This window comes from Ailuropoda melanoleuca, chromosome 3, assembly GCF_002007445.2.
Source record: "Ailuropoda melanoleuca isolate Jingjing chromosome 3, ASM200744v2, whole genome shotgun sequence".
Taxonomy (NCBI): Eukaryota; Metazoa; Chordata; class Mammalia; order Carnivora; family Ursidae; genus Ailuropoda; species Ailuropoda melanoleuca.
In genome coordinates, this window is record NC_048220.1 from 105,567,709 (window position 1) to 105,579,731 (window position 12,023).

General features: G+C 42.7%; 1 protein-coding gene across 7 annotated transcripts in view; it reads right to left on the reverse strand.

Moving 5' to 3' along the window:
• Positions 1-12,023, reverse strand: part of SMIM3 (small integral membrane protein 3) — a 32,695-nt gene that overhangs the window by 15,281 nt on the left and 5,391 nt on the right. The window contains exon 1 of one of the 7 annotated variants that reach the window (XM_034656870.1): positions 2,022-2,668. The exons of 4 other annotated variants lie outside the window; for them this stretch is intronic. The gene's annotated coding sequence lies outside the window, so the exon portion shown is untranslated. Of the gene's footprint in view, positions 1-2,021; positions 2,669-11,144; positions 11,708-12,023 lie in introns of those variants that run through there. 2 more of the 7 variants (XR_004624266.1, XR_002142459.2) reach the window with 2 other exon arrangements.

The window sequence follows — 12,023 nt, forward strand, 5'->3', positions numbered from 1 at the left end:
TCAAGGCCTGAACTGAGATCAAGTGTCGGACGCCGGGCCAGCTGAACCACCCAGGCGCCCCTCAAGTATGATCATTATTACATCATTCGGCTTGTCTGGCCCATTAGGACAGGTATCTGCAGGGTGTGGTAATACCAGCATTTACTCCTATAAACTGTGAGTGTGAGTACACGTGTCTATCTTTGATTCCACTGCCAACAGTGGCAGTGTAAGAACAATCAAGATAAAGATTCTCTTTCCTTGGAGACATTTCCATATTTATTTGTAGTTTAGCCACAGAGAGGAAACAGAAGCACATTTTTTTAAAAGAAGGATCAGAATACAGCTAGGAAAGCACCTGAAACTGAGACTGCCACTTACCCCCTGGGCCCCATATGTGACCCAACCACATGAGGCCCCCAAAGTCTCTCATTTGGTTTATGTCTCCAACTCCTCACCACAGCTCGGTGATTTTTAGGCTACGCCAGGGACGAGGAATCCCCAGACCTTTCATGCAATGGAGCCTACAGTTCTGACGCCCTGAGAGGTCACTGTTTGGAACATTTGATGGAGCATGACTTGTAAGCTCCATGGCATGACTCATAACCCCAGGACAGCTGGAAACAGGAGGTCCCTGCTGCAGTGGAGAAGTGCTTCTCCTCAGCCCTTTCGGTCATTGCTGCAGAGGCACATGATGTCCCGAGGCTCAGCTGGGCTGTCTTGCACGCGCTCACAGGACTGCCGGCTGGCCTATGTAACCCAAAGGGCGCATCACGCTCCACGGTAGGCGCCCATCTGTTCCATCACCACTTCATTTTACAGATGTGGAGAGCGAGGTCAAGAGGGGGAGAATGCCTCATCGAGGTACCTCTGAGTGTCTCCTGACTTCCGGAGAACTGTCCTTCCCACCCCATCTCCAGCCTCAAACCCCATTCAGGCATTTGCCAGCCTTCCTAGCTCCCCGCCGCAGTGGTACCGCGGGTCTTCGCGGCTGTTCAAGGACTCCTTGAGACTTCAATGTCTGAGCAGCTTTCACTACTATTGCCAAGAGCTTTGAGGAATCTACAGAGAAATGAGAGACTCCTGAGCCTTCACCCCCCCACCCCCAACAGGGCCAGGGCCGGCCAGGAAGAAAGGGTGGACCTGCAGGAAGAGGAGTCCAGCCTGACCGCTCAAAATAGCAACCCCCACAGTTGTGCAGATGTGAATGGTTGACCTCTTCTTCCAGGCCCTGAACAGTACTAAGCACCTACTTGCCAGGGCCCTGGGCCAAGTGCTGAGGAGGCCTCGGAGATGAGGATTGGAGAGACTGTCTCCCCCCTCAAGGGATTTGTGGAGGGGTGGAGAGAGCAGGGGTGTAAGAGAACCCACGACTGGAACAACCAAGTCCGAAGTAAGGAGGCAGGGGGAGGAGGAGGAGGGAGCTTGGAAGAAAGGCTTCTCTCCCTGGTAACTCTGCACACCCCCTCTCTCATTCGATTTCTGTACGCAAAGGGTATCTTTCCCTTTCACAGATGGAGAAACAGGGCCGGGAGACAGGATGGGGAAACTGCTGGTGTTGGCCCAAGGGAATCCACCCCACTCCAAACTCCTGGCGCCTCTTCCCACGCGGGGCTTTGAGAGAAGCCGCCGGCCGCGGGGCTGGGCTCACCCACCGGAGCTGCGGCTCCCAGGAGGCCCCAGATCGGCCGAGAAGGTGGCTGCAACTTCGGGGCTGAGAGAAGCAGAAAAAGCGAACGCAGGAGGGATGACGGAGGAGGAAGGAGGCAGAAGACGGGGAAGGAGAGGAGGGCAGTTGGGAGGACGCTGCGGTAGGGACCACAGAAGAACGGAGCCCCACGCGCGACACCCGATGGCCCCACTCACGCCCCCGGAAAGCCCGGGCCCCCGGCCGCCGTCGCCGCGCCCCGCCCCCACCGACCCCGCGGCCGCCCCAGCCCCAGGAGAAACCCCCGGGCCCCGGCTTCCCCTCCGGCCCCCGCCACGCGCTCGCGTACAGGCCTGGGCGATCGCTTCGGCCGTCGGGGCGCGGTGCTCCTTACCGTGGACCGGGAGGGTCGGTCCGACCGCAAGCTATCCTCCAAACTCCTCTCCTGCGGAAGTCTGGCCGATGGGCTTGGGCGGCGGGGCCGAGACTCTCAGCTCCTGCTTTGCAGTGTACTGACTGCAGGACTCTTGACAAGCGGCTTCGCCAAGTGAGGCTAATAACACCTGTGTCCCAGCCCTGCCGCGAGGACGGACTTAGACGCCAGTGGGAAGCTGGTTGGTTGTCTGCTGTGACACGCCTCTGAGCATCCTGTTCATTTTTGTGACAACAGTGAAATGGCCCGATCCAAGGTACTCCTGGGCCCGGGAGAGCTGGCTTCTGAGAGGACTCCGCGCCCTGCCTGTGCCCGGCCAAGCTTCCACACAGGACAGTGCAGCTGTGCGATCTCCTGCCGCTTCTGTGGTGCACCAGGGACAGGGACTCGCGTCCCTTCTTGGTACCCACACTGTTTAATTTGCAGTCGAGCGCTCTTCAGTCTTGCTCTAAAAAACAGGAGCTCAGGCCTTGACCATCAGTGTGACCTTGAGGAGTCCTGGAGCCCAACTGTGTGTCAGTTTCTCCCTTTGCCAATAGATTTAGTAAGAACTATACTGCCTTCCCAGGCCTAAATCGGATATGGTGTGGGGGCTGAACTTACCCCCTAGTGTCTTCTGTGAGTCGGGGATGAGGTCAGCAGAAATGACATCGAAATCATCACTACCAGATGCCAGTTTTTTAGAGGGGAAACAATGAGGATGAAGGGGATTGACATGAGAAATGATTTGACAAAAATTCTAGGAAATGTCACCCAACAACATGTTCTATTCAAAAAAGAGACGTGTGGAATCTTACAAACAAACAAGGACCACACTTCTGAATAGTTTAATACAAAACTCTCCATGGGGGGGGGGGGGGACCTAAAAGAGAACAAAGTCAATTTAATAGAAAATGTTCCCTGGTTAGTGGAAGGAGTAGGAGTAGGTGTCTGGATGGACACCTGGTAACTCCCTGTGCGGGGTGTGAATGCTGGCTTCCATCTGGGAGAATGCAGAACTCCAGGGCTGGAGCCGGCACTACCAAGACTCACTCTGCCTTTCCCAGTTCACAGTCTATCAGTATCTCTTTAATAACGATTTGCCCTGGCACCCAAAAAGCCAGTCGAAGAGAAAATTGAATAATAACCTGTAGGAAACATACTACATTAACTCTGTCTCACTTCGGTTGATTTTGCTGAGAGGGCTTTGGAAGAGAAGAATAATGGATGCTGGGTTGGGGTAGGAGGAGGGGAAAAAATAGCCGATTTGTGTGCCAGGCTTTGTAACAGCAAAACCCAGGGAACAGCTTACATTTCACTTCCCTGGTCCTCAATTACAAGTATTCTGAAGGGAAAACCATCAGGAATTAAAAAGAAAAAAAAAGTAATACGGAGGGAATTTGAATAAAAGAAGTTGTAGGCTAACAGCATTCTACCAAAATCCTGCCTAAAGGGGGCCCCCACAAGGATACAATTCATCTCAGAAACCCTCTCACTGAATCACACCTATGCAAGAATTTTCTTTTTCATATATTTTGCACTTGCACAAGTACATGTACTTAGTTCTGGGGAATAATGTGGTGTATTGGACTGGAAATCAGGAAGCCAAAATTCCGAGTCTATCTGAGTAGCTAAATGATCATTAATGCCTCAGTTCCTCCCTTGTAAAACAGTAAAATGAGACCTATTCCTTCCATCTGATACAATTATTGTGTGTAAAGATTTCATTCATGTATTTCTTTATTCAAAACTATTCATTGAAAGTCTCATACATGTTCTAGGTACCAAGGAAGACAAATTCTCTTTCTTTATTGTTTGACATATAGTGGGGGAAATGTTCACCATAAATAAGCAAACAAATAAAAAAGCAAAGTGATGGGGTGCCTGGGTAGCTCAGCCGTTAAGCATCTGCCTTCGGCTCAAGTCATGATCCTGGGGTCCTGGGATGGAGCCCCACATCGGGCTCCCTGCTTGGCCGGAAGTCTCCCTCTCCCACTCCCCTTGCTTGTGTTCCTTCTCTCACTGTCTCTCACTGTCTCTTTCTATCAGATAAATAAATTAAAAAAAAGCGAAGTGATATCAATTTGTGAAACAGTGAAGAATATAAAATGAGATGACGTAATAGTGATGGAGCACATTTTATGTTTGATCATGGAGATTGTAGTTAATTTGAATTTGCTGAATTGTTTGTATTATCAATGATTATATTACTCTAATATATCAACTTAAATGTAATTTCCAAGGTCTTTCATTACACTCTAAGAATTTAGACTGATCTTAAATTATTGCCTGGATAATTTGTAAGGAAGATAGAACACAAAAACATTCCTCACCAAGCATGGTATGCATGCGCACACACACACACACACACACACACACACTCACACTCCTTTGCCTCCTACTTTTATATGGTTGAGAGTGGATAAGCCTTTGGGGTATATTAGTGTATACATTCAATTTTGCCACTTTAAGAAATGCAGATGGGATGTGTGTGGCCATAAGAGGTTTTACAATGCTTGCTTTGCTGGTCTGCTAAATGGTTGTATCTTTCAAACCTTACTCAGGTACTTGCCTACTGTTATCTACTTGAGGAAATAGAAGGTAGTTACATTGCTTAAAGGATGTAATTTATGTGCTAAGAGAATAGATCTTAATGTTCTCCCCACAAAAAAAGAAGAGGTAACTATGCGATGGGATGGAAGTGGTAGCTAATACCACGGCAGTAATCATTTTGCTATTTATAAATGTATCATATTAACACGTTGTACACCTTAGACTCATACAATGTTAAGTGTCGATTATATCTCCATAAAGCAGGAAAAAAGAGAAATGGGTAGGATCCTATTTTATTCAGAATGATGAAGACTTAAAAATATATATTTTAAATACGCAAAATAAGATATGAACAAATGTATGAACATATCATTTTTCAAGAAGAAAAATCTAGTCTGTAACAATACCAATTCTCTTCAGATAAATATACAAACCTAAAAAACATTGTAACTTATATGGCCCATTGAGACTATCTTAAGAATGGAAGTAGTGAAGAAATACAAATATAGCATAAGATTATGAGTGCAATTTTGTTATCAAGGGAAAAAGAGCAATTTCATCTTGAAGTAAAAAACTGTACCAGAATGTTAAAGATTAGCAAGAGACAAATTTTGAATGGGTAAGTTGTAGAAGTTTGATGACAAGAAAACTTTGTTTTGTTGCTTTATAATCCTGCAAATAATGAGTCTTGAAGGAAGCAGTGAAATATGTTAAAATTTTGACAAAATTGCCACTGTTGTAATGGGCTTACTCATAAGACTTTTTAAAAAGGTCTTTCTGGCATTAACGTAAGAGTAGAATTTGATTTTGTTTATCTCTATGTTAAAATGACAAACTAGTCTGGAATATTCAGTTTGTACTTTTGTTTTTTCCCCCTTAGAAAGGCAGACTGCCACATGTACCACCTCGTTCGGATGTGTCTGGATTTTTGGAAGTTTGAATACCCTGTGTTCCCCAGAAATGGACCTTGAGAGCTTGTTTGGAGGTTTTAGCAGGGTACTGAAGCTTCTCATATATCCTTGACCCAAGAATGGTCCTTCTCTATGGGAGAAAGTCATCTTCTTCCACTTTGCTTAGCTTCAGGAGGGACGCACAAGGAGTGGTGTGGGAGGAAGGGGACACCCGCGTAGGCAGCCACATAAGCCAGATCAACCCTGGTGATCAACAGGGTGACAAGTTGCAGTCAGACTGCACTCATAGCCTCAGTTTCTTCTTAACAAGAGATAGTGAGGGGCGCCTGGGTGGCCCAGTCGGTTAAGCGTCTGCCTTCAGCTCAGGTCATAATCCCGACGTCCTGGGATCAAGCCCCATACACATCTGTCTGGCTCCCTGCTCACCATGGAGTCCCTCTACCCCTCCCCCTGCTCGTGCTCACTCTTTCTCTCTTTTTCAAATAAGTAAATTAAAAAATCTTAAAAAAATAAGAGATAGTGAAAGTAATTTTTAATTTCTGTACAATCTGCCCAAATAGCAGATATTATATATCTGAGCAGCGTAACTTTTCTGTGTTTTGTGCTTTGTCATGCCCTCGATCACTTAAAAACAAAACAACAGAAGTTCCTCATTTCTTAAATAGCTAAAGTTCCTTATAATTATACCTATGGTTATGTTTATTTAGAACTAGTGTATTGTCACTCTGATTAACAGGCAGCCAAGCTACAACCATTCATTGTTCCCAGGCATCTATGCTTCTGTCTTAAGCTAGGGATGATTCTTCTTTGAAAATTCTTTTTAACATTACCTTCCCAAGGTCAGTTCAATAGTTTATAAAAATGTAATATGTTTTTACATATCAAAGCATCTTTAGTGCTTCCTAGATAGCTAAAATACCAAAGGCTGGGTCTCTCACCTTGTAACCCATGATGTGTCATTCACAATCAGGAGGGACAGTAGGTAGAATTAGTTAGGTATGTTTGAAATGTTCCCTATGTCTTAATTGGCTCACTACTGTTCTAGGATATACCTTATACACTAAGCCCACAAAATGGGATAAGCTGTCCAATCAAAAAAGTACATTCTAACTTCCCCATGTTTATTTTTAAAAGTAGATTTTTCTGGGGGTGCCCGGGTGGCTCAGTGGGTTGAACGTCCAACTCTTGATTTCGGCTCAGGTCGTGATCTCAGGGTTATGAGATTGAGCCCCTTGTCAGGCTCTGTGCTGGGCATGGAGCCTGCTTAGGATTCTCCCTCTCCTTCTCTCTGACCCTTCCCTCTCTAAAAAAAATAAAAAGTAAAAAAAATAAAAGTGGATTTGTCTGTATACCCTTGTCCACAGTATACTGTTGAGGAAACGTGGACAAAAACCATAACCCAATAGGATTTTACTCTCTTCTATTCTGAAATGGTTGTCTTGTCTAGTAAGTTAACAGAGGCTTCAGTCTAATGGACAACAAGTGGTTTTTGCTTTCTTTACATGTTTACCTGAATTCCCCTGCTACAGGCTAAGGCATCTTCAACAAAGGACAGTCCCAGCAACTTGGTGAGAAAGATTGTACCAGGTATTCGTTACTGGAATAGATTTACAGGGCCAGGCTTCTCAGCATAAGTTAACATTGTGACCACATGTAGCTATCTATAGTTTGAACCATAGGACTGAATCAGGATTGCTCAGACTCTTTTTAGTCCAGAAACAAGCAACTTTATGGAAGTACACTGTTGAGCCAAAGTTTGTGAGTCAAGAATCAATCACATGAGCCAAATAATTTCATGAGAAGAATAGAATTGTGGTTATTTGTTTTAGAATATTATTGGATTGTTTTTAATGCTTTGGATTTGATGTGCTTATAAGGAAGTACTTTTTCCCTTTTTTTTTCTTTTCTGCTTTCTTCTCGATCTATCTGTAAGGCTCAATTTGTCTGGCTATGCTTATGCAAATTAAAGGAAATATTTTTAAATGATATCTTGTTCCCACTGATCCCTCAGCATTCAAGAGTGAGAACTTGACTGAGTCCCTAGCAATGGAATTTATTTGTAAAGATTGAAAGAAACTGCCCTCCTCTTTACCAGGATGTAATTGGACAAATCTATTATGAAACAAAGCCATCTAAGGGGTTTTATATTTGAGAAAAAATTTCATTTAATTGGCTATGATCATGTAACCATCAAGGAAGAAGAGTTATACTTCCTGTGTGTACAGTGACCTCCCAGGAAACTGGTCTGCTGAGCCTCTTCCATGTCTCACAGGGTCCCGACATTATGCTGGTAAGATAGTGAGAGAGTTCATTTGCTGGCCAGTCACCAACCTTAGCAAATGTTGGGGACCTTGAGAAAAGATGAAGTCTCCTACTTTTAGGGACTGCAAGCAGAGCCTGATAGAAATTAATTCTTTAGCTTTGGTTTTCTGATGTTGGAATAGATGAGCAAAGACGTCAATCATTGAATAATTAAAATATTAACACCAGAAAACGCCCACTTGATACAAAAGAAAGCAGCAAAGAAGGAATAAAAACAAAAAATATGTATGAGCTATAAAAACAGTGAATGAAATGGCAGATGTAAATTCAATCCACTGATGATAATATTAAGTGTGAATGAGTGACGGACGCAGTCCAATCAAAAGGCAGAGATTTTCAGACTAAATAAACGAAAAACAGTATCCAGCTATACGCTATGTATAAGAGACACACTTCCGATTCAAAGACCCGATCAGATTGAAAGTAAAAGGACAGAAAAGATATAGGACTCAAAGCAAACAGCAACCATAAGACGGCTGGAGAGGCTGTATTGCTAACAGGAAACAAATAGGTTTTTAAACAAAATGTTACTAGAAATGAGGCACATTTTATAAGTGCATCAATCCGTGAGGAAATTATAAACATATACGCACCTAGCAACACACACACACACCATAAAGGTTGATAGAATTAAGGGGAGAAAGAGACAGTGTGATAATAATTTTCAGGGACTCTCATACCTCACTATCAATATTGGATAGACAACTGGACAGAAGATTAACAAGGAAATAGAAGAATTGAACAGCATTATACACATGATCCAAAAGACAGATCAACCCAACAACAGGTGAATACCCATTCTTCTTACGTGCACACAGAATATTAGACCAGATTTCAGGCCATAACATAAGTCTCAATAAATTTAAATTGACTGCAATCTTATGAAGCATGTTCTCTAATCAGGACAGTGTGTGATTGGAAATGAATAACAATAAGAAATTTGGGATATTAACAAATATGTGGAAATTAAACAGCATAGTACTAAATGACCAGTGTATCAAAGAAGAAATCACAGAAGAAATTAGAAAATCCTTTAAGATGCATGAAAATGAAGATGTAACATTCAAAAGCCTAAGAAATGTAACTAAAGCAGCAGATAGAGGAAAATGTGTAGGTATAAACACCTACATTAAACAAGAAGAAAGATCTCCCATGCACAACCTAAACTACCAGTTAAGACACTGGAAAAAGAGGCGCCTGGCTGGCACAGCGGTTAAGCGTCTGCCTTCGGCTCAGGGCGTGATTCCGGCGTTATGGGATCGAGCCCCACATCAGGCTCCTCCGCTATGAGCCTGCTTCTTCCTCTCCCACTCCCCCTGCTTGTGTTCCCTCTCTCGCTGGCTGTCTCTGTCAAATAAATAAAAAAATAATCTTAAAAAAAAAAAAAGACACTGGAAAAAGAAGGGCAAACTAAACCAAAAGCAAGCAAAGGAAGGAAATGGTAAGAATTAGAATGGATATTAATGACATAGAGGACAGAACAATAATTAAGAAAATCAATAACCAAAAGTTGCTTCTTGGAAAAGATCAACAAGATTGACAAACATTTAGCTTAAATTAAAGAAGAAAAACAAAAACTCAAATGAGTAGGGTCAGGAATAGAAGAGGGGTCATTACTACTGACCTTCCAGAAACAAAAATAATTACAAGGAAATACCACGAGCAACTCTTTGTCGACAAATTAGATAACTTAGATGGAATGGACAAATTCCTAGAAAAACATAAACTGTGGGGCTCAGTCAGTTAAGCGTCTGCCTTTGGCTCGGGTCATGATCTTGGGGTCCCGGGATTGAGTCCCAGTTTGGGTTCCCTGCTCAGCGGGGACCCTGCTTCTCCCCCTTCTTGTGCTCTCTCTTTCAAATAAATAAATAAAATCTTAAAAAAAAAAAAGAAAAAAGAAAAACATAAACCCAAACTAAATTGAGGAGAATAGAAAACCTGAATAGGCCCATAACAAGTAGAGATTGAATTGGTAACCCAAATATATATATATATCAAAAAACCAACAACAACAACAAAACAAAACAAAAAAACTCTAAAAGGGAAAGCCCAGGAACAGATGGTTTCATTGGTGAATTCTACCAAATATTAAAGAAGAATTAATACCACTTCTTCACAAACTCTTCCAATGCACATAAGAGAAATGAATACTTCCCAACTCATTCTATGAGGCCAGTATTACCTCGATACCAAAACAAGACAAAGACAGCACAAGAAAACTACAGACCAGTGTCTCTTATAGTCACAAAACTCTTCAACAAACTACCAACAGATTTAATTCAGAAATAAATAAAAAAGATTGTATACCATAAGCAGGTGGGATTAACCCCAGGAACTCAAGCTTGGTTTAACATACAAAAATCAACTATTAATACACCATATCAAGAGAATAAAGGAAAAAAATGACATGACCCCGTCTCAATAGACACAGATTCAATATAATTTCGATCAAAATCCCAATTGCCTTTTTTTTTGCAGAAATGGACAAGCTTAGGGGCGCCTGGGTGGCTCAGTCGTTAAGCGTCTGCCTTTGGCTCAGGGCATGATCCCGGCGTTCTGGGATCGAGCCCCACATCAGGCTCCACTGCTGGAAGCCTGCTTCTTTCTCTCCCACTCCCCCTGCTTGTGTTCCCTCTCTTGCTGGCTGTCTCCCTCTCTGTCAAATAAATAAAATCTTAAAAAAAAAAAAAAAAAGAAATAGACAAGCTTATAAATGAAATTCATATGAAAATGCAAAGGATCATAAGTAGTCCAAACAATCTTAAAAAGAACAAAGTTGAAGGATTCTACTTTCCAATTTCAAAACTTACAGAGCTACAATATTCAACGGTGTCATACTGGAATAATGTAGGTACATAGATCAATGGGAAAATAATTGAGAATCCAGAAGTAAACCCTCACATTTATGGCCAATGGATTTTCGAGAAGCTGCCAAAACAATTAAGTGGGGAAAGAACAGCCTCTTCAACAAATGATGCTGGGACGATTGGGTATCCAGGTGCCACAGAATAAAGAATACATTACACCTTATACAAAAATAAACTCAAAATGGATCGAAGACATAAATGAAAGAGTTAAAATTGTAAAACTCTTAGAAGAAAACAGGACGAAAACTTTATGACCAAACAGTGGAATATTATTCAGCAATTTAAAAAAATGAAGTAGTGATGCACAGTTCATGATCCTTGAAAACAGTGTGCTAGGGGTGCCTGGGGGGCTCAGTCAGTTAGGCATCTGACTCTTGACTTAGCTCAGGTCATGATCTCAGGGTCATGAGATCGAGCCCCACAGCAGGCTCCAAGCCGGGAGTGGAGCCTGCTTGAGATTCTCTCTCATTCTCGCTCCCTCTGCCCCTGCCCCCTCTCTCTTCTCTCTCTGTCTCTTTCTCTCCCTCTCTAAAAAAAGAAGAAGAAGAAGAAGAAAGAAAAGAAAACAGTATGCTAAGTAGAGGAAGCAAGGCACAAAGGACCATGTACTATATATTGCCTTTATATGAAATATCAGAAACAGACAAGTCAGTAGAGGAGGAAAGAAGCTTAGTGATATCCTAGGGCTGGGGTGGTGAGGAGGGATGGAGGATAATACCTAAAGAGTGTGGGATTTCTCTCTGGGCTGATGAAAATCTTCTGAAATTGACTGTGATGATCGTTGCACAACCCCGTGAACATACTAAAAGCCAATGGATTGTATACTTGAATGAATTGTATGCTGTGGGATTTATATCTCAGTCAAGGTGAGAATATATCTTTGGAAGGATAGTGGGTGTTGAAAACTCAATCCTAGTTCTTTGTGAGGTCTCCAAACAGAAGTTAATTCTCTTGGCTGTGGTATTTCTTCAGCACCTCATGTTCCACATTTGCTGACCACACGGCAATGAGTCTTCTATGCAAACAAGACAGGTCAAATAACCCATGAATATAATGAAATCAGTCACTTTTATGATCATAGATAATTTTTGAAGTTTGCGATCATAAAGGTGGAGTGATAAGAAAAATGATCCAGAACTTGGAAACAAACCAAAAGGATGACTAGATGTCTTGTTCACATCAAACAAGAGCATGGCTTCACAAGCCTGCCTAAAGATGGCCCGCCTCTCTAGGGATGCGTACCCTTGCGTCGTTTACTGTTTACTGTTAATTAATGGTCTGGACATCTTACAACTCAGTAAAGTTAGATGCTAACTTGTAGAAAGTTTGAT